The sequence below is a fragment of the Lepeophtheirus salmonis genome, chromosome 3 (genome assembly GCF_016086655.4).
Source record: "Lepeophtheirus salmonis chromosome 3, UVic_Lsal_1.4, whole genome shotgun sequence".
NCBI classification, from domain to species: domain Eukaryota; kingdom Metazoa; phylum Arthropoda; class Copepoda; order Siphonostomatoida; family Caligidae; genus Lepeophtheirus; species Lepeophtheirus salmonis.
The window spans coordinates 42,813,750-42,841,680 of NC_052133.2; the positions used below are offsets into that span (position 1 = coordinate 42,813,750).

Here is a 27,931-nt window from a genome sequence, read left to right on the forward strand (position 1 = left end):
CGAACTCAAGCTCAATATTTTTTAATATTGATTAGTAATAGGTTCAGTAAAATATTCTGAGTATTTTTGCTTAATGTCTTTAGTGAGCTGTATCTCTCAATTACTGCATTGCATAAAAAAGAAACACTTAAAGTATGCTTAAAGGTTAAGCGTTCACTTCAAAAAAGCTCGTTTACAGTTTTGTGTTTGGTGAAGCCAGTTGTGTGTTATGGCGTTCAAAAATGGAAGTAAAAAAAGAGAAACAACAGTAATGCAGTAGTTCCAACAATTCTGTTCGGGCAATATGGACATTGTCGAGTTGGACGGGCATGTTAGCACATACTCAATTTACCAAGAACTGAAGATTAGCCAGAAAACGCTTAGAACCATCTAAATCGGATAATCCTAACTATGTTAATTTTATTGTCAAAATAAAGCGAAAAAACATGCAGAACTATTTACGTCTCCTATTATATTCTTTGAATAAATCTAATCAATAACAGATAGATGTAAATATGCCTGTTAAATTTTCAACAACTCAGCCCAAAATCAAAAAGTGTTTCAACTGTCCCGGTCTCCCCTATATTATACATAAAAGTCAACTAAAAAAATAATATCCTTGACCTGTTTATGACAAGGAGCTTTTGCATTACTCAAAATTCTTTCAAATCATTTCAACAAATCGCTTAGTCAGCAATAAATAAACGTATACTTATATATTATACAGACAGAGCCTAACATTTGAAAACATTCTTCCTTATACGATTGATCCTCACTTCTCACGTATAGGTACATAAAATAATTAATGACTGATTAAATATATCTGACATAAAATGTTTTAAAATACGTAGGTACTTCTCAACTAAGAACCTACGTTGATTTCAAAGATGATCAAACATAAAAAAATGTATAAAGTGGTATTTATTTTATGGACAACCATCCATAAATTATGCTTATTACACGACAGAAAAATTCAGCTCTCTTTCCAAAGAGACTCGATTTTTTCCGCTGTGCCTTTTGTAAGTTTACATTATTATGGAATCAGGCTTCCTTGTACATAATTGACCCATTTTTCTCGCACTGAGGGAGTGGTCCATTAAAATCTGAACACTTTGAATTTTAAACTTGGATATGATATAATTGATTAATTAACATTCGAATTTCAACAAAATGAATACTATAAATAGATGTGTGTCTGAGCTCTCTTAATCAATCATGTAGCCGCCCTTAGCGGCAGTTATGGCTTCCTGGCTGTAGCAGAAGGCCTGGCGCCCTCTGTGGATCCTCTGTGATGGTGTTCCATTGCTGATTGAAAGTGGCTTTGAGAGCCTAGGTGTTTAGATGATGGACACTACAGGCCTTCCCCTCGACATAAGCAAAAGCTTACAAAAAAATGTTCAAGAGAACTCAAAAATCTCATTTAATACTCATTCAAAAGAATCTTGCAACGGAGGAGGAGATTGGTTCCTTTCAATGCTGGTGTCAAAACTGGCCTCTCCACCCTCAAAAGGCTATTTTCACCCACTTTTATTATAGACAGTCTGGTATGGGATACCGATATCTCTTGCATGGGCACTCATGGGCCTATGGGATTGTCCTAAATCCCATAGATTGTTTTCTTTAACTTTTCCAGATCAAGTTTGGCCTGTTTGGCTAATCTCTTCTTCCTCTCCATTGTTTTGGACTGGCTGACAGTTGCCATGGATCTGCCAACTGCTTGGAGTTCGCGAATGGAAATTCATCGATAACGTTCAAGAATCATTTTCTCGATTTGTACGTAAGCTAGAGAGCTCAGATTTGTTTTGTTTTGTAACTAATTGTTGATGCTTAAAAATATCGCAATATGAATTTCTTTCAATCGCTCAATCTACATTAATTATTGAATTAGTAAGTGTTCAGTTTTCAATGGACCACCAGGTAAAGCTAATCATAATTTTTAGTATCCAGTTATCAGACCCATATTCCCAGATCTGATTTGTTTCCAGGGTGAAGAGCAGTGACAATAACGTTGTGTCGGTCCTGTTGTATCTGGCCCAGTCCAGTCTTAGAACTGGTCCTCAAAACAGTCAGTTATTTATCTTTAATCATTTGATCTAATGACGTTATTTTAATAAATACCATATTCTTTGTACAAGTTATTTGAAATAGACAAAGCTAGAATACAGTCCTCATATACTTCAAATCCAACTCGAGTCTCAAATTTTTGTAAACAAGTCCATGTCCTTGGATATTTTCATCAGTGCTCCAATTCCTTATCAGCTCATTTCATGGTAATAATTATAATATATTCTTTACTTGCAATAATGATATTATTTTCAGTATATTTTCAACTAGCTCTGGAGTCAAAGTGGAATTGCTATGGAGTTGTAAGTCTTTGATTATAGGGTCAACTCGAGTTACAGGTCTTGAGTCAAATTCTGCACCTATAGAAGTAGGTTTCTAGAGCTAGTGATGAGTCAATCCTTATGTTGGACTGAAGACGACTGCAGTCCAGTCCAGTTAAGTCTTTCATATCAGTCCTAAAGCTTATAAAGTTTGATTTTTATGACGTCACTGAACTTTATTTTTTAATCAGTTCTATTACTGACAGTCCATAGGATCGGTCTTAAGACTGTACCCTACCAAATAAATAAGAACTGACTCCAGACTATCTACAACTTTTTAGCAATAAGAATAAATAAATTATTACTTGATAATTATTCAACTCAAACCCCCTACATAAAAGCTCCACAGGTCAACAACAAATGAAAGGATGAAGGATCATAAATGTTTACCCCTTTTCAAATTATTCATGTATTGTTACAATGTAACATGGTTCAATGCGACCTTCAGAATATTCACACACACACTCAAAAATAACAATAAAAAAGGGTGGTTTAGAGTTGAAAACGACGACAAGAACTCTCTACTATGAACCAGGCACTCCTTCACTTAAAAAATAAAAGAAGTCCATGTCACTATTAACTATATATAATGTATAATCGTACTCTGTACATAGTAGGGAAGACGGGACTGTTTCATTTAGCCTTTCTTTCTCAAAAACATAAAAAAAGGCTACAATCATACAATTTACATCACAATTGCAAAATATTATGCAAATTATTATTTAAAAAAATATTTTGACAACTTCCCTTCGAGATAATGGATAAACTCATATTTGGAGTGGTATATGTAGTTTTTAGAGAATAATAATATGTTTACAAATACAGTAGGTTTTTCATAGTTTTTACTAAACTTATTTCATTTGAATTAATTTTTGTTTTGTTTTTTTGCCATCAGCTGATTTAGTTTCTTAAAATTCAAAACGTATTTTGAAGAAAATTTTAAACGCTGTAACGCACAGAGCTATTTTGTCTGATTTTCGTAATTTCTAACTCAAGCTCAATTTCTGACCTGTTGCTACCGTCCCTGGCTACATGGGTAGTGTTGCAAAATTTGACGAGTTGTATTCATAAGCAATTTTTGGAAAAAATATTGACTGATAAAATCTGTAAATACAGTCAATTGGATTTAACAGTCACCTGATAAAAGTGTGTCACCGCACGAAGGGGTCGTATTCAGTTCCCACGCTGGAATTTCGTAACGTAAAAACTTTATTAACTGATTTAAGCTTTTCAGGGCACTAAACGGTCATATTAAGTTCCCATGCAGGGGTTTTTATAACACAAATAAACTCTGCATTAAGCGTGTCTCTGTGGGTCACACAAATTATTAATTAGGACTCCATAGATTCATATGTGAACCTGCATTGAACGGTCACTTTGAAAACTTATATAGACTCTTGAGTAACTGGGTGTATATTTAGTTATAGACCCTCTCTTGACGAGTTAATATATAAAATATGTGGGTATGCAATAACCAGCCCTAAGCGGTCACTTTTCAGTTGCCTTTGTTTGACTGCTTAGTACAGGTTAGACTGTAAATTTACACAATAATAGGTATATAAGGATGGTCTGAAAAGTTTATCACCCAACCCAACAATGATAAAAGACATTATTTCTGATTTTTCTCCATGTAACTCTAAGCACTTCTCCTAGCGATGTTCAAATCTCTGTAACCTGTACAAATAGTACTCGGCATTTTTCTCTGCAAAATAACTAATCAAGAGACACTTTTTTTGTTTTTGGCAAAACAAGCTTCTATATGTCTGCTATTTTTTGAATCTTTTTGAAAGGTTACATTTTCAAAAGCAAATATGTAATGACAGTTTTTTCGAAAAAAAACAAAAAACACATCAACTTAATCAAACGACTGTTAAATAACAACCGAACGTTCAAAATGCCACCAACTTTGGTGAGTAACTTTCAAAAGATTCTAGATAGAGGTAACTAGCTTTTATTTAGGAGGGCTGCCATCTTCACGTTGAGGTTGGAAATTTTTCAGACATTGGTAAATTATGTTAAAAAATGTACTTCAGTCTAGCAACTGCCCCTGGTCTCCCCTACGTACTTATGTAGAATGTACTTACTAGTAACTACTACTACTTCGAGGGTATTGACGGATTTTTAATTCTATTTTTTTATTATTCCTATAAAAAAAATAGAAGGGGAAATGGATATTTATTTTGAGTATACTCTTACACAAAGTTGGAGGTTATTGAATACGCGGATTTTTATAGGATTTTTTCCCTTCCATTCCATTCCTTCCTTCTTTTTTTCTTTTCTTTTCTTTTTTCATGATACGTATATACAATATTATGTACATTTGAAACGGTATCTTTAAAGTCAAACCCTCCGCTGGATTGGTAGTAGTACATTGCTATAGTAGTAGAGGTGGCCTTAAAAACTAATAAAAAAAGACGCAAGAATTACTGACCTTAATTCTTCTTCCTCTCTTCTATTTTTCTCTTTCTGTCTTAGTTGAAAAGGTCAATTCCTATTTTTTCAAGTACGGACTGGAGCAGAGTTAAAATAATATCTACACTTTTTGACTTGCTATTGTATTGTTTATATTACATAATCTAAATGAAAATACTCGATTTTTAATTGCAAATATATATAATTTGTAGGGATGTATTGGTCCAAAAGTTTTTATGTCCGGTCCGGTACTAAATTTTAAATCATTCATCACTAATCTAATTTGGTAGTTGGTGACGCAATTTATTTACAAGTGATTTACAAATAATATAAGGGTAACGTCACAGGGGCGTTGGCAGGGACAAAACTATTTAACTATGCAAATAGGGCACTATAGTTGAAGGGTTCAAGGGTTCTTCGATTTGAAAGGGTTTGAAATTTGTTGGAAAATAAACTTACTAAATATAATAACAAATATAAAAAAAATAGACGATTAAATAGAAAAAACAATTGTGAATTTCTAACTTATGACCTTTCATTTTAACCAACACATTGCTTTAAACACTTATTTAGTCAGTATGAATGAAAAATCTCTATTTCGAAGCAAAATTAAAAAAATAATTGATTAAAAATAAAAAATCTTCAATTTCTACGAATTTTCAAAAAAAAAAAAAAAAACAATATTCTTATTACAAAACAGCAAGTATTAAAACTTTAAAGAATTAAAAAGTTATGATTACAGATTAACCTAGTGGGCGATGTAAGGTTGTAATAATAATGTAATTCAATTATCAAAAATACTTTATTTAATTGAACAAATTTAATTGGTAAATGGAGGTAGATACTAAAATTTAAGATCGGAGATGATGATGCCATTTATGAAGAGGGCGTTTTAAAGTATGGAATATTATTCGAGGACAAAAATGTCAGGGATTGATACGGCCCTACTTCATTTTTGTGCATTTCTACACTTTTTAACTTAGGATAAATTATAAGAAGTGCTCAGGGTTATTAGACTTTGATAAACAGATAAAATTTGCTTTAATAATATTGTTATGTACTCCTCTTTTTGAATATGACGTGCGGAGCTTTACTTAAACACGCTCATTGCTTATTATTTATTAGTGAGGTATTTCTAAGATTTTACGCAGACACTCAAAAATGAGGCCTCGACGAGCAGACAAACTTTTTTTATATAAATATGCATTATTAGACAAGCTTTGCTTCGGTGAAGTCATCATTAATTTTCTTCTGCTATCTTGGAACTATTAAGATTGAATGAAGATAATAGTTACTTGATTAGTTAATTAAATATCCCTATTTTGAAAATCGAACGTGTTAGTGAGTAAGGAACATTCTAGTTTTTATAGTGATATATTATTTAATTCCTGATTAGTGAACTTCCTTTCTGACTACAATCAATTGTATTAAAAACCTAATTGAACATTTGTGGGTGCTTATATAATACATAGATTAACATTGAGGATTTGTTGTGAGGTCCACGTTGGACTTAGAGTAGAATTGAAGATCGACGTCGGAGTAATTTTTACCAATATCTTTGTTTATTTTCGTCTTCCCCTCCTCCTTTGTCATTATTCATTGTAAGCTGATCCAATAAAACGTAATGATAGCTAATTTGCTCTCCACCAAAACACTCTTCAAATTGACAAATTACGTTTTTTTAACATGCCCAAAATACAGACGATTTTCATCAATACACATGGTTACTCCCAGTCTTTCATAAACACACAAACTAGATATTACTTTGTACTTAGATGTTCTGTCTTCATGATTAAATAAAAATAATAAAGACTTTGGAAAATAAAAACCTCTATGAGATTGTCAACTATAAAAAGCCACTCTTTACCTATATGACATATATAGCATATGAACAATACCTATGTATCGTAATATTATTTTAAATTCAATCAAAATATGCAATAGAATATATCAATAAATTCAACCTAATTTTTCAGCCAAATGTCCCGAACAGTCCTTGGGTAAAATGTCCGTTCGGAAAAATGTACATTTGGCAAATGGTCCTTCAGCAAAATGTCAATTCGGCAGATTTTTCTTCGGCAGAAATGTTTTGGCTAAAAGTCCGCTCACGATTCAAAACTGGCATCAAGGACGGGATCAATTTTATGTCCATATTGAAAACCAATTATACAGACCTAAAAATTTGAAACAAAATGAAATGATTTTACGTGTGTTCTTTTAAAATAAATTTACAAACGTACATAAATCACGAAACCTATAGTTGATTTATTTTGTTTGTGACAGTTTCCTCAATAAATATATGAATCCCTCCTGTTTTGAGCATTTAATATTGTTAAATAATAGAAATTTTTGTAAAAAGTGATAATAAATGGCGTATAGTCATGCCAAGGTGTAATTATATTTTCTTGTTTAGCGTGCTGTGAGAGGGTAAAAGCTACAAACTTCGACGTTTTAGAATTTATATATGTAATATACCTACCCAGGGTTATTTTGACCATATTCATTTTCAAGGATGGATCATGGTTTTATATAAGTATTGTATGTATGTTAGGGTGAGTGTGATGTCCTAACTTTGTCCAAGCAACCTCAACTTTTTTTAAGTAGTGTGTAGTAAGCCTTGTGAACATATCTGGTCAATTTCATTGAAATATATTAATATTTAACGTGAGCACAAAGATCATGATGATTTTGAAAAAGAGACAAAAGTCTATAAAAATCACATTTTTGTGCTTTTGAATGTGCCAAATAATTGTTTAATAATGAGCTCAATAGTGCCACAAAAATAGGTTAAGTGTTAGCCCTCAAAATTTAAAAATTTGTTCTGTCAGACCTACCCTAATGTTCATACCTATATTGTTGACTGTGTTAACATAATATCTATCCCAGGGGTTGATCATATACATACATATATATGTGTATGCTAATATATATTGTACGGTCTAAGCCCTTAGGACAGTATGTATGAATTATGTAGAGTGGTTCTAGGGCCTTTATGGTTCAAAAAATATTTATTACCATAGTTGGAATACCTGGAAGAAAACTATGACAGGAAAAGTTGTGTGTAGTAAACATTTCATTATAAGGTACATACTTGGTGTGATCTTTATGGTTGGTTTTTGTCTTTTGCCTTTCCTCTTAAATAGAGAGAAAAAATAGTCCAAGTTTCTATTAATATGGCTGTTAGCCTAATATGTAATTAATATAAACCATATATAACTATTAAAGGGCTCAAGTTGTGTGATCACAAATGTTTAAAAAAAACGCCCTCTCAGGTCAACTGTTGCTGGTACTATCAAAACAACAAAAATTTATATAAGTAACTATATAGAATTAGAATTATATACAAAATTAATTTTTTAAGAATTCCAATCGAAAAAATTGATAGTGACGGCATCAACAACTGACCAGATAAACATGGAAATAATTAACGTTATGTGAAAGTATGGAATTACACTGCAATTAATTGATTGAAAAGTTAGTAGAAAAGGCTTAATAATGGTTTCCTCTAGAAAATAAAATATGATTTTAAACAGACAAATATTTAAACTCCAGTCAACTATTGTTAGGTTGATTTTAGTGTCTGATTATAACACAATTTTTAGCCATACACTTCCGACTCATGAAAAAGACAAGAGAGGAATTAATTTAATTACATTTTTTTAGAATTTGTGCATATTTTTTTTTTTCTGTCCACAAATGAAAATCCATGTTTTTTAGTCCTTGTTTGATGTGCTTATCAACAAAATTGACTAGGCCATTACTGAGATAAAGACCAAAAAAGTGGAAATTTCCAATCTCATCTATGTAGGCCCCCGTACCGGCAAAATCATCATGACCCTCAATATGAGCCAGATCTGTTGCGTCTGGAAATATTAATTATGATATACTTATGTCCGATTGTCCCAAGACTTATTAGTGGTGAGTAAACTTGTCTGTACTTTGATTATATTAAAAAAAAAGTAACCTAAAATCAATATGTTATCCCTGACAATTTGAAGAGTGTTTTGCAGGAGAGCAGCTTAGCTGTCATGACGTTACATTAGATCAGCTGTGACGAGGAAGTTGGGGGAGGAGGAAATAAATAAGGGCATACGCAAGAATTCCTCTGTTGTCGATCCTTAATTCTACTTGTAGTCCAACCAGTACTTCAATTATAACTCTGCAAGAAATCATCAAGGTTACTCTCTGCCTTTTATAGGAACACACTAATGTTCAATCAGGTTTTGAATATAATTGAATGAAGTTCACTACTCAGGAGTTAAATAATAATGACAATAGCAAAGGGATAGTAAATTCATTCTTAAAATTACCAATTACAAAAAAAAGAACGGCCCTGCTAAAAAATACACACAATTTTCATCACTACTCATCAGACATGAACTGATTTAGCATCTGTAAAAGTCCGGTACTAATCATGATAAAATGATTGAATTAATTTCCTTCTGTGAAACAACATTGTTTTTTCATGCAAACTGAGTCCTTGGAATAAAAAGTGATATACGTTCGATCTACATGAACAAACATTAATGCAAAACGAAAAAAATAAATAATTTCTTATTAACATTTTATTTTCTGTGTTTTAATCAAATAGAGTTAGATATCAGTATATCTATATACATAGAGAGGATGTCAGCGTATCTTTCCAGAGGTGGGACACGCCCAGTACTCTACAGTCTACATAAATAGTATATACAGGGTGCAGGAGCATATTTTCCCGAAATTTAATCATTTTAAAAACAGTGTGCAATATATATGTGAAAGAACTTTTGATTGAAAAAATCTATTTTCAAAAAATGTGCATCTATCTACGACAAGCATCACTACGTCTGACCACCTAAACTAACTAAACATGTGCAGGTCTTCTGGATTTTGATTCCAGTGTTCCATTCTCGTCCACATTGCAGTAAGAGGTCTTAACTTTGTACTTCAAAAGGCTTCTAATACTGTAGGCAGAGGATTGAGATCAGGTGAGAACGACCCAGGGATGCATTTCCTAGATAGAAGCAAAGTTTTTGGAGGCCTGTTCATACAGGGTAATTATCCTTCAACTTCAACAAAAACCACCTTAAAACCTTTTAGTGAACCTTCCGTATTTTGGAAAAATATGAGCCAATTTTTTTGTCATCAGACTCTACAATGTACAGAAACATTATTGTAGCAGCTGGATACTTTGTTCTGACTGTCCCCTTACCCCCTCAGCATGAGCTTGTATTGAATTTTTTCGCTGTAAGACCTGGTCCGAAGTAAGTATATATTTGCCCCATAAAATGACAGCGTCCACAAGATCAGATATCCGTTGTCTTTTCTCTTTCGTATGATTCTGAAAAATCTAATTTTATAGGTGAATGAAAAACAGATTTTATTGTGGGATTCTTTCGCACCTTAGATCATGCTGGAATCCAATAACACTTCTCAGTAAAATTGCCTCCTGCACTCTGTACACATATGATGTTAGTCCCGATTGCATCATCACGAGAGATTCTGTTGAAGAGAGAGATGGAAATAGTTCCTTAATGTATCTTACATATTATCTTTAATAAGATTTATGTACCCACATACTTAGTAGTAGATGGGTAGGTTTTGTCTCATTAAAGACCCAATTTTGCAGAGTAGTTACGAGATAAATGGGCTTATGTGTCTACGTTTATATTATATAGTCATATTAAAACAGAAAATACATGGAGCAACGCCTTTTTATTTTTATTGTTATTACAAAGTTGATTATGTTTGTTACTTTAATACATAAAATATTTTAGGTGTGAAGAGAGTAGAGGCCTTTTCATTCCGGGTTTTATAAGCACTCAAAATACATGGACTCTTGTAGGTATGGGCCATAAAATACAGTACAAAAGTATTCATATATAGTATACATACGCATATAATAAATCTAAACCAAATCCCTTTTTAAATGTATAAGGGTGGGGCTAGTTGAATTGCTCAAGTTGACACACTTAGAGCAAGTGTCTACAAATTGTACTTTCATGTAATATGAATAACTATAGTTGTACATTCTAAGCACTTTGGTATGTACCGAGTCGTCTATTAAAATCTGAAAGGTTTGAATTTAAAACTTCAACAAAGTATAATGTGTTAATTGACAATATAATTTCAACAAAATCTATACTATAAATAAATGTGAGTCAGAGTTCTCTTAATCATTTATATAGCCGCCCTTAGCGGCAATGATGGCTTCCGTGTGGACACGGTGGAAGGCCTGGCATCCACTGAGGATGTAGTATTCTCTCATGGCGTCCTAGTGCTGGCTAACAGTGGCTTTGAGGGCCCTGGATGAGGGACACTGCAGGCCTTCCTCTCTGCATGCAACTAATAGGTGCAGACGATGGTATTGGCATGAAATGGGGGCCAAAATAGTCATGAAAGAGTTCAAAAAACTCAAAAGAGTCTTGCAACGGAGGAGATGGATTTTTTAATTACTGAAATCAAAAGTGGCCTCTCTATCCATTCAAAGCTCTTTCCACACACTTTTTTGACAGCTCCCTGGACAGAATAGTATCAAACTTCGAAATCTCTTGCCTGAGCCCTTATGGCCTTGAGGGGATTAGTCTGGGCTGTTTTCATCAACTCATCCTGGTCCAGTTTGGCCTTTGTGTCAGAGCACTTCTTTCTCTTCAACGTTGGGGACTTGCTGACGTTTATACAGTGGTACTAAAGACGACGCCCAACTGCATGGAATGAACAATTGGACATTTGTTGCTCAGATTTGTTTTGTTTTGTTACTATTTTTTTATGCTTTAATATATCAAAATATGAATTAACTTGAATCACTCAACCTTCATTAATGATTGAATTAGTAAGTGCTCAGATTTCAATTGACCACCCGGTAGACTCCTAGCCCATATATTATTGTTAATGAGACACCAAAAATACAGTTACATACATATATTGATAAGTGCAAGTGCATCTCGTACAATGCACGTTTGATACTTTAAAAAAAAAAGAAATAAGGACAATAAATCAACCTACAGAACTTGCACACTATTTATGTGCCAGATAAATGATTTGTATACTGTTCCATATGTTCCATTTTTTGAATATAATGAATTTTGGTTTTTCAAGGAGTATAGGTTGTAATATTTCAGTGTTCGTATATTTTAATAAAAAGAGTTACATGGATTGCTGTGGTGCAAAAGTTGACTTTTAGCCCATGGGTTGGATATTTTACAATCTTACACGACTCCAGCTGCACGAAAGATTAGCTCGTTCATCACTTAATATTTAATTTCTTATTTTATAGCTCTCAAGTCAATTAAAAATAGACAGATAAGGAGGAACTACTCGATATGTACAAAGCTTAACTGGAAAAACTTTACCCAAACAGTTTGACAGATTAGGTCTACCGAGGTCCTACATCGATTCAAAAACACTTTTAACAAAATCATTTTACTTTCTTGAAGCAAAAATGGCTCCTTACAGAATCGCTACATCATTAATTTATACTTGTAAATCGAATAATCAAGATGGGAATATAAAATGCACATTCTGTAGAGAGGGACTAGAAACGTCAGTACACATTCTCTACAAAAGTGATACGATTTATCCTTCAGTACAAATGTGTGAACAAAAAATAAAAGATAATCTACAGGTGGTCGGGACCTCAAAAACAAATTGGATAGTGGGGACGGATCTAAATCTTCTAAAGGTTTTAACTTAAAGGCTCTCATGAGCAAAATAAATGAGATAATTTATTCATGGAGATGTCACAGGAAACCTACTCCAATAAATTTGGAAATTGTAATCGTTAAAGAACTCGACATTTTTGCAAATTTATCCTACAATGGTCGAAATAAAAAAGATTTTAGTGTCGTTCTGTTTTGTTTTTCCATATTATTTTTTTACCAATGTCAAATATGTAAAGTGATTGTATTTTATTAAGTTAAATTTTTGTTTTTTCATCATTAAGAATAAAGATATAAGATTTTTTTTTAATACTTTTTTTATTTTTTTGCTACAAGTGGGATCGGATTACATAATACAAAAGAGTGGGACCTGTGGGCTCTGAAAAACAACCCGAGCACTATACGTGATAATGATCAAAACTAAGAGAGTGATAATTGATAAATTGTTGCCAAGAAAGTTGAGACAGTCAAGTAATTTATTCCCTTTTTCTTCAAATAATTTAAGAAATACTTATATTTTACATTATTTACTGACGGGATCCTGCTCAAAGACAATTTGGCAGAACATAAGAAACCCAAGTGTTCTAGAATCTACATTTATACATAATTTGTAACGATGAAAATATTGGCTAAATTGCAGTGGGCATAAAAACTCGGCCAGAGAATGTCAAAATTTGTTAAAATTTAGAGTCGTCCTATCTGATAATATAGTTCATTAATACGGTTACGGCTTACGGATACGTTAAAATTTTCAAAAAAGGTTGGAATAATTAATAATTAAAGCATTCATATATTACTCTTACCAACATTTACATCTTTATAAACAATACTCACATCCCTAATTATATGGATTAGAAACCATGACACTCTAAGACTCGGTTTCACAAACTCAACTTATATGCACTATCCTGTCAATTTTTGTTCAAAATGAGTAAAAATCCGAAAATAGCTTTATAAATTACTCATAATTATAGTAAAAAAAAAAATAACATCAAAATCTCTTCATTTATTTTTATTTTATTCAACCTTATGTGAAGTGTACTTGAAGAATCTTAGCGTTAGAGTTGTAAAAAAAAAAGAAATGCCGGTATGTAAAAAAAAAAAAAAATTAACATGGTAACTCCAGATGTCCATTCTCAATTATACTCCGAGTCCAACAAAGTCTTCCACATACAAATCCTCAGTAGTTACTCGTCATCATTCATAAATGCACACACTCGAGGTTACACTATTTACTTAGATGTCCTCCCCTTAAAAATAGAAAAAATATCATAACAGCTTTGGAAAATAAAAAACTCTGCACAGGCTGCAACACGAAAAAGTTTTGCACTCCATTTAGGTTATATTTTTACAACTATGAATAATGTACAATTGCAGGGGCGTCCCCAGGGGGAAGGTTGGAGGGGCTGTAGTATCCCTCTCCTTCATGCACATTTTTATTTGAAATATAATTTTTGAAATTTTAAAGGGATTTTAAAAAAATTCAGAAAAAAATCTTTTTTATTTTTGCAATTTTGTGAGCATAAGTATATATTTTTAAATTTTTTTCGAAAAATTTCATTTTTAAATTTTTTAAAAAAAATTTATTATTCGAAATTTGATTTTTGAAATTTTTAAATGTCATTTTTTCAGAAAAATTTGATTTTGAAATTTTTTATCCAAAAAATTGTAGCTTTTTGAGTTGATTTTTTAATAATTTCAAAAACCAAGCCTTCCCCCAACAAAAAAAAAATATATATATATATATAATCTTGCCGATGCTCCTCAATTGCTCCATACATATAGCTTGGTTGATGAGTTTGATTCATTCAATTTTGGTGATTGCTACAGTTTAAAACTTTTCATTTTTTTTTTTTTTTGAATGTCAGTGTTTTTTATTTTTGATGGATACAAATGTATATAGTTCTATATAAGAATTAAATTAAAGATGTCAGTCTTCCCTTTTCTTACAATGTAGTTTCGTTCTTTCTTCTCCTTTATCGTCTTGACAGCATTTATAAAGGTGAAGAGGGGAGGGGGGGGGGGAAGAATAGCAATTGTCAACAATTTAACCAACCATTTTGTTTGTTCAAAACAACTTATTATTATAAATGTATTTGTGTATTTTTACACGCTCTGGTTGGATTTTTTATTATTATTACTAGCTATCATTTATCTGTCACTAGTCTTAGCCTATTAATGACGGATTAAAAGAATTTTCTAAAGAAAAGGAAACAAAGGAACTTTGTGCTGAGTCTACATAGATGGTGTACATGGATTCACATACTAAAAGAGTCATCAAACCCCGGAAAAGGTGGGACAGAGGCGCAATGAGAAATCGAAGAGTCCTTCCGTAACCAGTAATTTGCCGCATACATTTTGCCTCAAGGATATTTAACCTCAGTACACATTTGCCGCCTTTTTATGTTTTGTAAAATAGGTTTAAACTTTAGTGATAGATTTCCAATAGATGGGTTTAGTAATGTGAATCTCGTTTTTTATAAGTGCAATTGGTTTACACTAGATGGGCTTATAAAGATAAGATTTCGTACTAAAAAACTTTTTTGCCATTTTGGTGATTGTTTGACTCAGTATTGTTTAACCGCGCGTCGAAGATGGAAACTAGCAAAGAGAAAATACGCCATATTTAACAGTTGTTCTTCAATAAAAGGAAAACGTAAGACAAACAACAGAAAATATCAATATTTTCTATGGTCCTGATACTATAACAACCAATCACACAGTATTTTGGTTTCATGGAATAAACAGTTATCTTCTTTAGCTGTAGATTAGAAAAAGAAGACAAAATAATAATTGTCTGGAAATAAACAATGAATACTGCTTATTAGGACGAAGGAGTATGGAATCATAGATCCGGGATAATGAGTGGGACTAGATTAAGACCGATATTTTTTTAACCTAATATTACTACAAATCCGGTCCAGAACGAACTTAATAAAATTTTAACAGTATCTGGTTCGACATGTTTTTTTTATTTTTTTTTTTTTTTTTTTTTGAGCATCAACATAGAAAATATTTTTATGTTGATGCCTTGCATCCACAAAAATATTTAAAAACGGCTCCTAGTGTGAAAGATTCTGACCAACTGTTTACGTGCAAAATAACAAATACTTTGGCTTATAACTTTAGAATAAATAGTCTTTGCTCATCGATGTCCTTGATGATAACACAAGTCAACAAAAAAAAATCGACAGATTCTTATTTTTTTTAATCTAAATTTATTTACGTAAAATACACATAATAAGTATTAATGCACTAGATAAAACATGTCATAGATCATTCAACAATAACTAACACTTAAACTAATTACAATACTTATAAGATCACTATTTAAAAAATTATAAATACAAGTTTAATGCACAAATTTCACCACTTTACAACTGCATCATTTTCTTATGCTTCCTCCTTTCATTCGTCAGACGCGTTGCCCTTTATGTAAGTAAGTATGTAATCAGTCTCCCATTCACATCAAAACTCTCCGCCATTAATATTGATCATTTTCTTCATCCCTCAAAGTATTACCTTTTAATTAGTCCTTGCACCGTATATGACTGACTATATTTTGTGCTATCAAGGCTCCTATTTATAACTTTTCTGGATGACTTGACGTTATTGACAATAGTCATTCACCATTCGTGATTCTACACTTCCATTGTTTCTGTATCATCTCCTTCACTCTGTTAATTAATTGTCTCACGGACGGACATAGGAAGAAGAGGGCTATAAATTTTCAATTGCCAAGTGAGAGTATTTATTTCCGACTACTGATTTTTTAGTGAAGAGTGTAAATTACAAATTCAATTCTTGTAGTATTTGATAACCTGATTACAAATCACTAAAATAATTTTTCATATAAAATTTGATATTCCAGAATTTACGATTTGAATTTTTATTCTTTTTATTAAAGATGTACCGATACAACAAATTCATCCGATTCAGACTCAAATTCCGATACCATCTTTATGCACGGGTCTGAGACTGATTCCTGATTATGTATAAAGGAATTACATAAATAAAATATTAAATGATTTACTTTTTTTAATGTTGAACTTTTTATTGATTAAGGCTAGGCAAGAAAATACATCAATATATTAATTATAACCTTGATTATAATTATTTATTAATCCTTATAAATTAAGGATATGATGTTTATTTGTATGAATATGACCAGAGCTTCTACCCTAGGGTGATTGACGGTTGATTCTTACGCAAATTAGTTAAATCCAGATTATGAAGAAGGCCTTTCAAATTTTGAACTTGAGTGGGAATGGTTGATATTACGTATTGTCCTTCATTAAAACATAAGAAATCCTATTTCAGAAAGAAGTGTATTGTTAGAATCTCACACCAAATGCGATAGACTTGACAACCATGATGTTGGAAACTACTAATGCAAGGTGTACTTTATAGTTCATAGTATTATTTTTTCTTTTTATTATAACCCCTTATGGAGTCAGACATTGAGGGAGATATTTACAGGGACCCCAATTTTTAATTTATTTTTGAGGGAGATTGGTTCATCCAAAATACTTTCATTTTTTTTTGGAATATTATTAATATACATCTTTGAAATGCTGTAATATTATTAATCCATACTCTTTAACTCTTATTTGTTTCTATTTTTTTTGGCTCTTAAGCGTAAAAATATCCTTAAAACGTGATTTTTTTAATGGCTCTAAATAACAAACTTGTATCTGTTGAAGGTTTTAAAGGTCATTTCCGTATTTACGACTTACACTAACAATAATAAACATGTCATGACTTGAATTCAGGTCTATTAATACGGGTCACTTTTTATATGTTCAAAATATATATATATATATATATAGAAGAAAAAATAATTTTATCCGGGCCTCCTACTGTAATAATCCTTTATGTTTAAACATAGGTAAGTCTTTACTTTGATCCTCACCTGCTTGTATTGGTTTACTATTTGAAATTATAAAATTAAAAAAATAAGATTTTTTTCCTGAGAATCTTGAATTTCTTGAAAAAAATTACAAAAATCTAGGGCTATCCACAAAAAAATTCAAAAATCTATAGTTTTTTTCAAAGAATTGTATTCTAAAAAAATAATTATTTGAGAATAGCTAATGGTTTTAAAAAAAAATTCTAAAAAAATTAATTTTCTGTGAATATCTTTGGATTTTTTTTTTCTCTTAAAATTTTAATAATTATTTTTTTTTCAAAAAAATTAACTTTTTGTGAACAACTGTGGATCTTGGATTTTTTTTTTCAAAAATTTAATATTTAGCATTTAACCCCCCCCCTTTAAAAAAAAAATAATTCTTCTGCGGACACCCTATTAATTATGATTCTTAATATCAGTATTATAAACTGTCTTTATAAAATAAAAATTCGATATTAAATGTTTACAAAATTGTACATCATTGTTTTTTTTTAATTTAATTTTAATCTCAATACTTTGTATGCCCAAAATCCATTACTACCTTCGCCTATAGCCAGAAGGGATACTAGTAAATTAAATTCGTAAGTAAGGAAGGAATTTACTCGACTCGTTCATGTAATAAATAATAATGCTACAATAACAAATACACACGGATCATGTTCCCAATTTTCACTCCAGTTGAACACACGGAAATCAAAATAAACAAGTAAGATCAACAAATATAACATACACCTATTAAATATAAACAGAGTATACGGGTTGTTAAAATATAGGTAGAACCTATGCTATGAAGCATGTATTAAGAACACAGTATGATTGTTATATTAACCTATATATCTATAGTAGATATAGAATGTAGTTCACTTCTCTTCTCTGCCTCTAAGTAGGTTAATGCAAATTTATATTATGTACATGATAAGTATTTGTGAATTATTTGTATAATGTAAATACATAATCAGGCTTCTCATTTCCCGGCAGATTGTCTTTGAACGGGATCGCGTTAGTAAGTAATTAATACAATGAAATTTAAGTATGTATAATGTATATTCATATTTTTTTAATTGTCTAATCCAGTGGTCGGGAAACATGGCTAAATTACCCCAAATGCGGTAATTTAGTAAACTTTTGCAGTTATGAGAGTGGATATTATTTCTATTCCATAAAAGAGGATTTTTATTCGTTAGTGTTAAATGAAATTAACAAATAAACATCATGCCACTATCTCCGCCTGCAGAGGGGGGGAATAGCCCCCCAGACAAATTAAGTATTTTATACTAGAAAATCTAATACTTGAAATTTTTCCAGCAAGAATTTCATATTGGGAATTTAATTTTTAAACTTTTATTTAGAAAATTTAATTTTTTGTGTTGAGCTGTAGATTTTTGAGTTTTTTTTTCCAAAAAGTGTAATTTTTTGTAAATAGCTATAGATTTTTAAATTTTTGAAAAAAAAATTCGGAAAATTTAAGTTTTTGTGGACAGCTGTAAATTTTTGATTTGTTTTTTCCATAAAGTGTATTTCTTTGAAAATATATTCCATTTTTAAAAGTTTTTTCCAAAATTTGTCTTTTTTCCTGACAGAAAAGCTTAATATTTGAAATTTAATTTTTGAATTTTTTTTCCAAAAAAGTTTAATATTTGAAATATTGTTGTAAAACAGCTTTTTGTGAACAGCTAGGGACTTTAAATTTTTTTGAGTTTAGCTTTCAAATTTTGGAATGGTTTACCAAAAAAAATGTTTTTTTTTTTCGTTTATTTTTTTTTTTTTAGTGAAAAGCTGTTGATTTTTAAATTTATTTTTCTAAAATATTTAATTTTTCAATTTTTTACCACAACTTTTTTTGGAGCTATGCTGAAAAAAGTTACCTGGCCTCTGGTCTAATCCATAAATTTTCTATTCTCATATGCATCATTTTCATAATTATATCTACTAGTGCGCAGGGTTGACTTTTTAGGGCCTGCATGTCCCTTTTTTGGAATTCCATAACGTAATCCTATCTTACCTGTAATAAAACACTTTTTTTTTTGGGGGGGAGCTTGGGGTTATATAATTGTAAAATACAAAACCCGGCCCGCCCGAGGGCTATACTTCTATTTGAAACACATAGGTATAGATATATACTATTAGCGTTTTATCGTCCTTATTTAGGACTAAAGACTTATAGTCAATTTAAGTTCAGTCCTACTAATCAATACTAAAAACTTATAAAATTCGGTACTTGATGACTTCCCCCAACCTTATTTCTTCTTTGTTTAACCTGTTCTAGTACTGAAAATCCTATGATTGACAGTCTTAAGGGCAGATCCCAATCCTTTATTATTTATTTATCCCAATAGAACTAGTCCTTGGACTGGAATGAACTGGATAAATTAATTAGGACCATTACAAGACCACTTATTATTATAATATAGATTATGTAAATGCTGGAATTCTGAGATTTTCATAGGCTTAAATCCCCAAGAAATCCCGGGAAATAAACCCTCATATGTACATGTGTTATTATTATCCTTAAAGACAATATATAATTGTTTACATGATTAAATAAAATATATTTTCTATCCATGTACATAGTAGTGTCGAGACTAGGTCTGCTATCAAATTTTTCGACAGAAAAATCATAAGGGATTTGTTCTCTACGAATCTGGAACGCTATTTCTATTCCATCTCTTGAACTCAATGTGCATAAGTTTGAGTAATAGTCGTTTCTAGAGAACTATACTAAAAAAAATTAGGAACCAAACTGGAAATCATAGGCCAACAATTGAAAATAATGGACCAAAATTGAAATCGTAGAACGAAAATGAAAAATAGGGTACTAAGCTTTTCCTCATTTTTTTTCTTATTTTACACAAACGCAGGGTTCATTCAATTTGAATCAATCAAAAAATTTAGAAATAGCCAATCTGGAACCGCAATGTATCAAAGGGAAACCAATCGTTTCCATCATAAAGGCCTCAAGCAAGACACAATGTTTAATGTTTTATCTTAAGTAAACACATATGGTAAATTGGTTTGCATACATTATTTTTCATTTAATCATATCTTATTTAAGCAAATTGAGCACACAGCTGGATGTTGTCACGTAGCAACGTGTACAGTGGTCTTCTTACAATTACAAAGTAACAATTTATACTGATATTTTGGTCCAGTCCGTTGTCTGAAATCCTGTACCAAAATTGAAAATTCATATTGGAAATTGAAAATGGTGGACTGACTCAAAGTTAATAGAAATACAAGATTATGCCATAACGCGTGTACCACTGATGTTTCACTTTCAGCATGTTTTTTAATATTGACGTCATTAATGTGCATGAGTGGTTGCCTGTTTTGTCAAAATCTGTCTTTTTACCAGTAGTCCGAAAGATACATCAAATTGAAAATTATAGCAATTGTGATGTCTATGATTGGTTGTGTGTTTTGGAAAAATATGTCTTTCTTGCCCTCAAGTCGGTACAATACACCAAATTGAACATCATAGCAAGCCCGATTATATGATGGCCTTACCTTTTATTTCTAATAACCTTGGACAAACTAATGTGGTCCATGTCATTTTGATTTTTGGACAGATTATGTTTTTATACGTGACCAGTCCATATTTGTTAGACCGTTATACGGTCTTACAAATATTACCGGTATTCAATTTCCGGGCGAAACACTCCCCCCTTAGCATTAATATGTAGTTCCAAATGATCTATTTATTTAATTTAAGTAAATATTTCCACAGTTTAACATTTCAAAAGAAATTGTATTTAACTGTGTGTATGTTATTAATAGATCTTAAAATGCAGAAAAAAAAACGTTCAATAAACAGGGAATTGTAAGTATAATTTTTTCTCAACACACACACACACAAAAAAGACTTGATGGCAGCAGAATCAAAACCTGTTTTCCACTCTTTCGCTCTCTTTTAGAACGTCGTTACTTTTTATTCAACATATTTAACAACAAGCTCATAAAAGACTGATTGCAATCTATTTAACTTACTTAAATTTAAATGCAAGTTCCATAAGTATTTTTATTGTTATTATTTTTGCAAAACAACAAAATATATGCATTTACAAAATATTTTAGCAGCAATCGTATTAATTTTGTTGTGATCATAATATCACTGCTATATCCCTACATATATATTAAGTTATAAAAAGAAGGTTTCTCTCTATCATTTCCCTCTCCCCCCCCCCCTTTGATAACTGACGTCATAGTATTTTATGAGTTTTCTTTTGTGACGTAATAATAAATATTAATGATATGAAAAATATAAGGGAAAGACAAAAGGAAAAAAAATAAATAAGATCGTTCGATCTGACTTTGTTTTGTTTTTTATATCTAGCAGCTATGGGTCAACCATTTTCTTTTTCCCCCTTTCTTTCCTTCTTCCTTCTTTCACTTTAAATAAGTCTTTACTTCTATAAATAAGATACGGTCAAAGTGAATGTAAATACTATATAGCGTTGTAAAAACATATAAATATGCGGATTTTTGTAAGAATTAGTGTCTTAGATTGTAAATGTTTTATCCCTTACGTATTGAGGGGGTTTTGTACAACATAATACTCATCTCCTAAGTCGCTACATGTATTATATCACGCAACCTTGCTTCAAAAATAAAGGAAACAAATTATTTGCTAGTTAGTCCATTCTGCACTAATTCTTCTAAACCACGGAATTATTATTCAATAACTCTTGAGAATCGTTAAAACAACTTAGTAAAAGCGATTCAAATTTGCCCTATCAAAGCTCAGAAGAATAATAAGAAGGAAAGAACCAGAAAGATCGACAACTGACAAGAAAGTATAGTGTAAATTGTTGTGTTAGTGAGATAACCTTAGGCTTCTTCGATAGTAAATCCCTCTCTATAACATGGCGTTATCCAGAGATGAAGAAAATCCTTATTCTGCATTGCTAATTTCATTTTTATTACATTTATTCGTCGCATTCAGTATCGGCTTTAATATTTATTTTTTTTTAAAACTATTTTACATAAATGGCCTTTGTCTTCCCTCAAGATTCTTTAGACACTTCTTTTTTTTTCAATGGCAGAACTTAGATGTACAACGGTAGCAACAAAAAAGTAATATTATAGCACACGCAATATCATCAAAACTGATGAGTACTAAATTAATTCTGCAAAATTCGTAAAAAATAATGATTATTTTATAGAAGTTTTAACCACAAATAAAAAGTGACTGTTTTTACTATTGGAAGACCAAATTAAATCTTTTAGAAACTCCAAACTCTTTATTTTATATTCATACAAGTATTTTTAGCATTTGTATTTATATGTAGGGTTCTAAAAGGAATGGAGTAGTTTAAAAAAGTGATAAAAAATTTAAATTTTGTTATTATTATAATCGTTCAAACGCTGTTGTTTTTTTATGTAGTTCACTAATCGTGTCATAAAAAGAATCTTCAAGGAATGTTTAAATATTTCTATTTACTGATGGAGTCATGTTTGAGCCCTCTGATGTATTTTGGGCTCATTTCCAGGACAAAATTATAGTTTGATGATAATGATTTTGTTTGATTTTAATATAAACTAGTCCATGTCAAGTGGTCTTTGATTCTGAGATCAAGTCGAGTCCTTCTTTATACTGTATGTATCTGCCTTACCCTGCTCTTAATAATTAGTTTTCTAAACGCCGGTGGGTTTTATTTGAATTAATTCTTGTTATGGTAATGTAAGACAATCCTAATAATTAGTAAATAATACTCATATTTTTTAAATGTTCCTTTATTAAGTAAAATAGATTATGTCTAACGGGTGGTCCATTGAATCTGAATACTTAATAATTCAATAATTAATGAAGGTTGAATAATTATAATAAATTCATATTTCGATAAATTAAAGCATAAGCAATTAGTTACAAAACAAAACAAGCTTAATCACTCTAGCTTACGAGCAAGTCGAGAAAATGACACTTGAACGTTATAGACGAATTTCCATTCGCACACTCCAAGCAGTTGGGCATTTCCATGACGAATATACGACGTCAGCAAGTCATAAACGTTGGAGAGGAAGAAGGGGTCTGTCAAAAAAACCTAAAAAAGAGATTTCGGGTTTTCACACCAGACTCGTCAGAGAGCTATCAAGAAAGTGGGTAGAAAGAGCCTTGTGAAGATGGAGAGACCAATTTTGTATTACCAGCAATGAATGAAAGAACCTCTTCTTCTCCATTGCAAAACTATTTTTAACGAGTTTTGGATGAGTTTTTATATTCTTTTTTCCCCCCACCCCCCTAGAGCCTCCCCTCAACTACACCTTTTTGATGCTTGTCGACGGGAAAACCTGCAGAGTATTTCATCCAAACACCGAGGGCGCCAAAGCCACTGTCAGTCAGCACTGGGACGTAATGATAGAGGACTTTATCCGAAGGCCTGTGCCAGGCCTTCCACTAACTCCATGAAGTCATCATTGTCGCTAAGGTACGGGTAAATTATTGATTAAGATATCTCAGACACACATCCACTTATTGTATTAATTTTGTTGAAATTCTCTGGTTAATTAATAAGTTATATCTTGTTGAAGTTTAAAATTCAAAGTGTTCAGATTTTAATAGACCACTTATAATGTTTATTTTATCAAATAATCACTCAGATGCGATATGCTAGAAATAAAACTTGCTGTAAAAAGACATAGTTTGAAATAATTGCCCTACTACCACTAATTTTGGGTCTCTTTTTTTCTGTACTATTTTGGAATATGAAAGGTTGGGAGATACAATATAAGTAACATTGCAATAAAAGTTAATTTTTTCATACAAATAAAAAACTGTGGAGGATATCAAAGCTACATTCATACGTATGTAGGTATATGTACTCAAACAATAGACCTCGGATATTTAATGGATCTTTGTATGATTTATAAGCTCTGTTAATAGAGGGAAGGTGAGCCCAGCATTTATCAATAATAATAACAACAAGAGTCGAAAATAGAGTCAATATTAAAATTGAAACTATAAAATACCTCTATTTTATTTAGTCGTGTACATAGACCCAATCACTGTGAAAAGGGCAAACAGGTTTTACATACTTTGTATTTATCTAAATATATGTGTGGAACAAATAGCGAGAGGTTTATTTTTTAGGATATAATTTTATCTTGGAGAAAAAGGAATTGTATATTTTTTGCTTTATTTCAATGCTTTATAAGAAGTGTTACAAACATCTCATTTTAGCCAAATATGCCGTGCTCTGTTCAATAACTTGTTCCCAACGAGAACCCAAATTCAAAATACCCTTTTCCTAAAAGCACTTGTCCTTATTACCAACGAAAAAACCGTATTCAAATTTGGCCTCTCTTGAGGCCAATTATGTACCCCAAGGGCGTAAGTAATTGACAAGAAAAGGCGGTAGTCACTTGGTTCCAAGTCTGGACATTTGGGTGTATACAAAAGAACTTCCCATCCATGATCCCAGAGTATCTGGTGGGTCATCAATGATGTGTGTGGCCTGGTGTTGTGTTGATAAAACAGGATTCCCCTCCCATTCGATTTTATTTTTGTATCCAGTCTTCTGAAAATTGGTGAGAACAGTTTAATGATCGATTTTCAGCTCCTGGGCGATGCTACTACTGTTAACATGACGCTCTATATCGATATTTTCCATGGTTTTATCGACATTTTCGAAGACAGGCCTGCCAGTGCTTGGCATATCATTCACTTCACCTACACCAAAATAAAATTGCTTCGAACCACTGTTCTGCAACACGAACTGAAAGAGTATCAGCCCCTTATACATAGTTTTTTTTTTTGGTTGCTTTCAACGCGTTTTTCCATTTCAGGTAGTAAAAATATAAATTCTGGAGAATTTCTTCCTTCGAGACCTCCAGTCTTGACGCACGATAATTCATGAGTGAACCGGGCATGTGCTATACTGTCCAAAAGTGTTTCTAGTATACACTCACAACCTTACAATATTTTATCGTATACCCCAATGTCACCTATAATGAACAAGATATACTTAGTTTTTAACAAAAGAAAAGAAATGGCGAAAAGAAACTGTTGTCATCTCATTTCACATCACAAAATGCTAAATTTTGAAGAATAAGTAATTTTTCAAAAGTTTTTAACGAATTTTCTCGTTAATATATTTTTTTTTTTTTTTACATTTTTTTCATTACTAGAAAATTGCAGAGCACACAAAAAGACGTCAAACCTTGGTATCTGTCAAAACAAAACAAGCAATGCAAACTTTGTGCACATGTATACCAACAAAGTACAAATATCAATTTGATAATTGAATGAAAATAGTTTTTGTAATTAGAAAATATCGATATCTACTTGATCCGACCTCGTATGTATTATTTAGAGTGAATTTAAGCAGGCCCGATTTTAGAGGGCCATTTGACCTTACAACGTGCTTGATTATAATAAATAGAGATCTCTTACTGTGTAGATTATCAATTAACATAAATTGAAGGAATCTTTTTTTTCTTATAACAATACAAAATGCGTCATTAAAATGTTATGTTTCAAAAAAAAAAAAAAATGGTCCTTAACAAAAATACAAGTGTATAAGTCTAAATGTCACCTCGACAATAAAAAAAAGGGTCGTATTTAAAAAAAAATGAAGATTTGAGACTTATATTCAAAAAAGACATTTCAAATTTAGATTTTAAAGAAGGCCTCACACATACATGTTTGTCCTTCATGTACACAAATACCGTCCCTATCCAAAAAAAAAAAAATATATAAAACAAAGTTGTGAAACTACCCTTTTAGCCTGCAGAGATTATCTTATTTACTCTTTCTTTTTACAGCTTTTAAGATACTACTTAATCGTTTTCCCTTGTTATGCAATTTTGTTTTCCCTTGTTCGAATTCACCTTATAAATTCCATAAAAAGGTGAATTCATGGAGACTGTCTTGTGAGTTATAGATTAATATTCACAAACAAAAACGTATTCTCCTAATAACTTAATTTGGAAAAAAAGCTGATGATATGGTCATCATTTGGCCACTTGGTTTATAGCCGCATTCGGCTCTTTCTTATTTTTTGTTCATTACTTAATCGATTGTAAGAGTGTTAACTTCTCCCTCAAAAGTAAGCATTATACCCTATCTTTTGTTTTAAAATGCACAATCAAATTAGTATATATGAATTTAAATATTATTATTACAATATTTTCCATGCACTTATACTATATTTTAAATGTAAAAGGTTCTCCTCTTTATGGTAGAAATAAAATTTTCTTCAAAAAATCATACAACAAGAAGCTAATACATATAAAGAAGGGTCTTAATTCAGTAACGCCATAGGTATGTTTGCTCCCGCATTCTCCTCGCCCTCTTTTTTTCCTTAACCATTTATGTATAAAATAAGTCTACAACTTTATATAAGACGGATCCAGATGATTTTTTTGTGTGACCGATTTGGAACGAATTTGTATTTAGATCCGATCTAGAGAAAATTTCTTTTAAAGAGCCGAATCAGTCCAAGAGAAATTATAAAGACTCATTGATACTTTGAATTTACCAACTTTTTGATGATTATGTAGAGATGAAGAAAATGTGGTTCAAATCTTCCTCTATCTAAAAAATAATAATAATTAATTATGGTTAAGGAGTAATATTTGAGTTAATAATTATAACTTACATACATATCCCTATGTATGTTCATCGTGCAAACAAAGAAATATCAGATATGATATGAAATTGGTTTATGGCGTGAGAGAACCTTAAGACAATAAGTAACCACCATATCAAATATAAAATAATGATTATGACTGAGAAATTACGTTTATATGATTAATGATTAGAATCTTCTTCAAGGAAATATGTACATTGTACATACATATATATATATTAGTGTTCTTGAAACTCAGTTCAAGACCAATTTTTTTTTTGTTTCGGTCTTAAGTAATTATTTCTTATCCGATTTAGACCAATATTTCGTTTCAGACCATAGTAATGTAATCGTTTTCAAATCATTTACCCTCTTTTTTCGGTCTCAATCTATGGACCAATTTTATTGCCTTTCTGGATTTATGAGTTGTACAAATATACTTTATACGGTACATTTAATTAATTTTATGTGACGTTATTGTATCAGCCTTTGCAATTTTGAAACACACATGACGTCATCAAAAATTCATCTATAGAATGAGTCAATTTTTTTTGGAACCAATCTCACGTCTTTACCTTTCTTGTATCATGCAACCTTTTCTCCGAAAAGAAACAGAAATTATTGACCGATTTCTTTCAATCTTAATCTATAAATCAGTTTTGTTCTCTATTTGGATTTATGAATTGTACAATTTATACGCTACATTTAATTAACTTCCTATGACGTTATTGTACCAATGTTCACAATTTTGAAATAGACATAACGTCATAACAGATCATGTATAGAATAGTTCGAGATCGAACTTTTCTTTGGGAATGAACTGACGTCGTTATATTTATTGTGTCGTGCAACCTTTCCTTAAAAAAGAAAGGGAAAAAAAGGCTCAAAATAAGTTAGTAGCTAAACGATCGTTCCAAAACTGCGTCTGCGTGACAATTATGCTTTGTCTAATACTGGGAATTATGATTCCTTCCTTTTAGTGAACTTTAATATGTACTAAAACAGATTACAATCATGATCTCTACTAGGAGAATCAACGATTCTACT

At 31.3% G+C, this 27,931-nt stretch overlaps 1 long non-coding RNA gene across 1 annotated transcript; it reads left to right on the forward strand.

Annotated features, from left to right (window-relative positions):
• Nucleotides 1–17,845: 17,845 nt before the first annotated feature.
• Nucleotides 17,846–18,637, forward strand: LOC139904867 (uncharacterized). Its single transcript, XR_011779118.1, has 3 exons — nucleotides 17,846–18,027; nucleotides 18,095–18,204; nucleotides 18,300–18,637. It is a non-coding gene; the product is annotated as an uncharacterized lncRNA (long non-coding RNA).
• The last annotated feature ends 9,294 nt before the right edge of the window (nucleotides 18,638–27,931 follow it).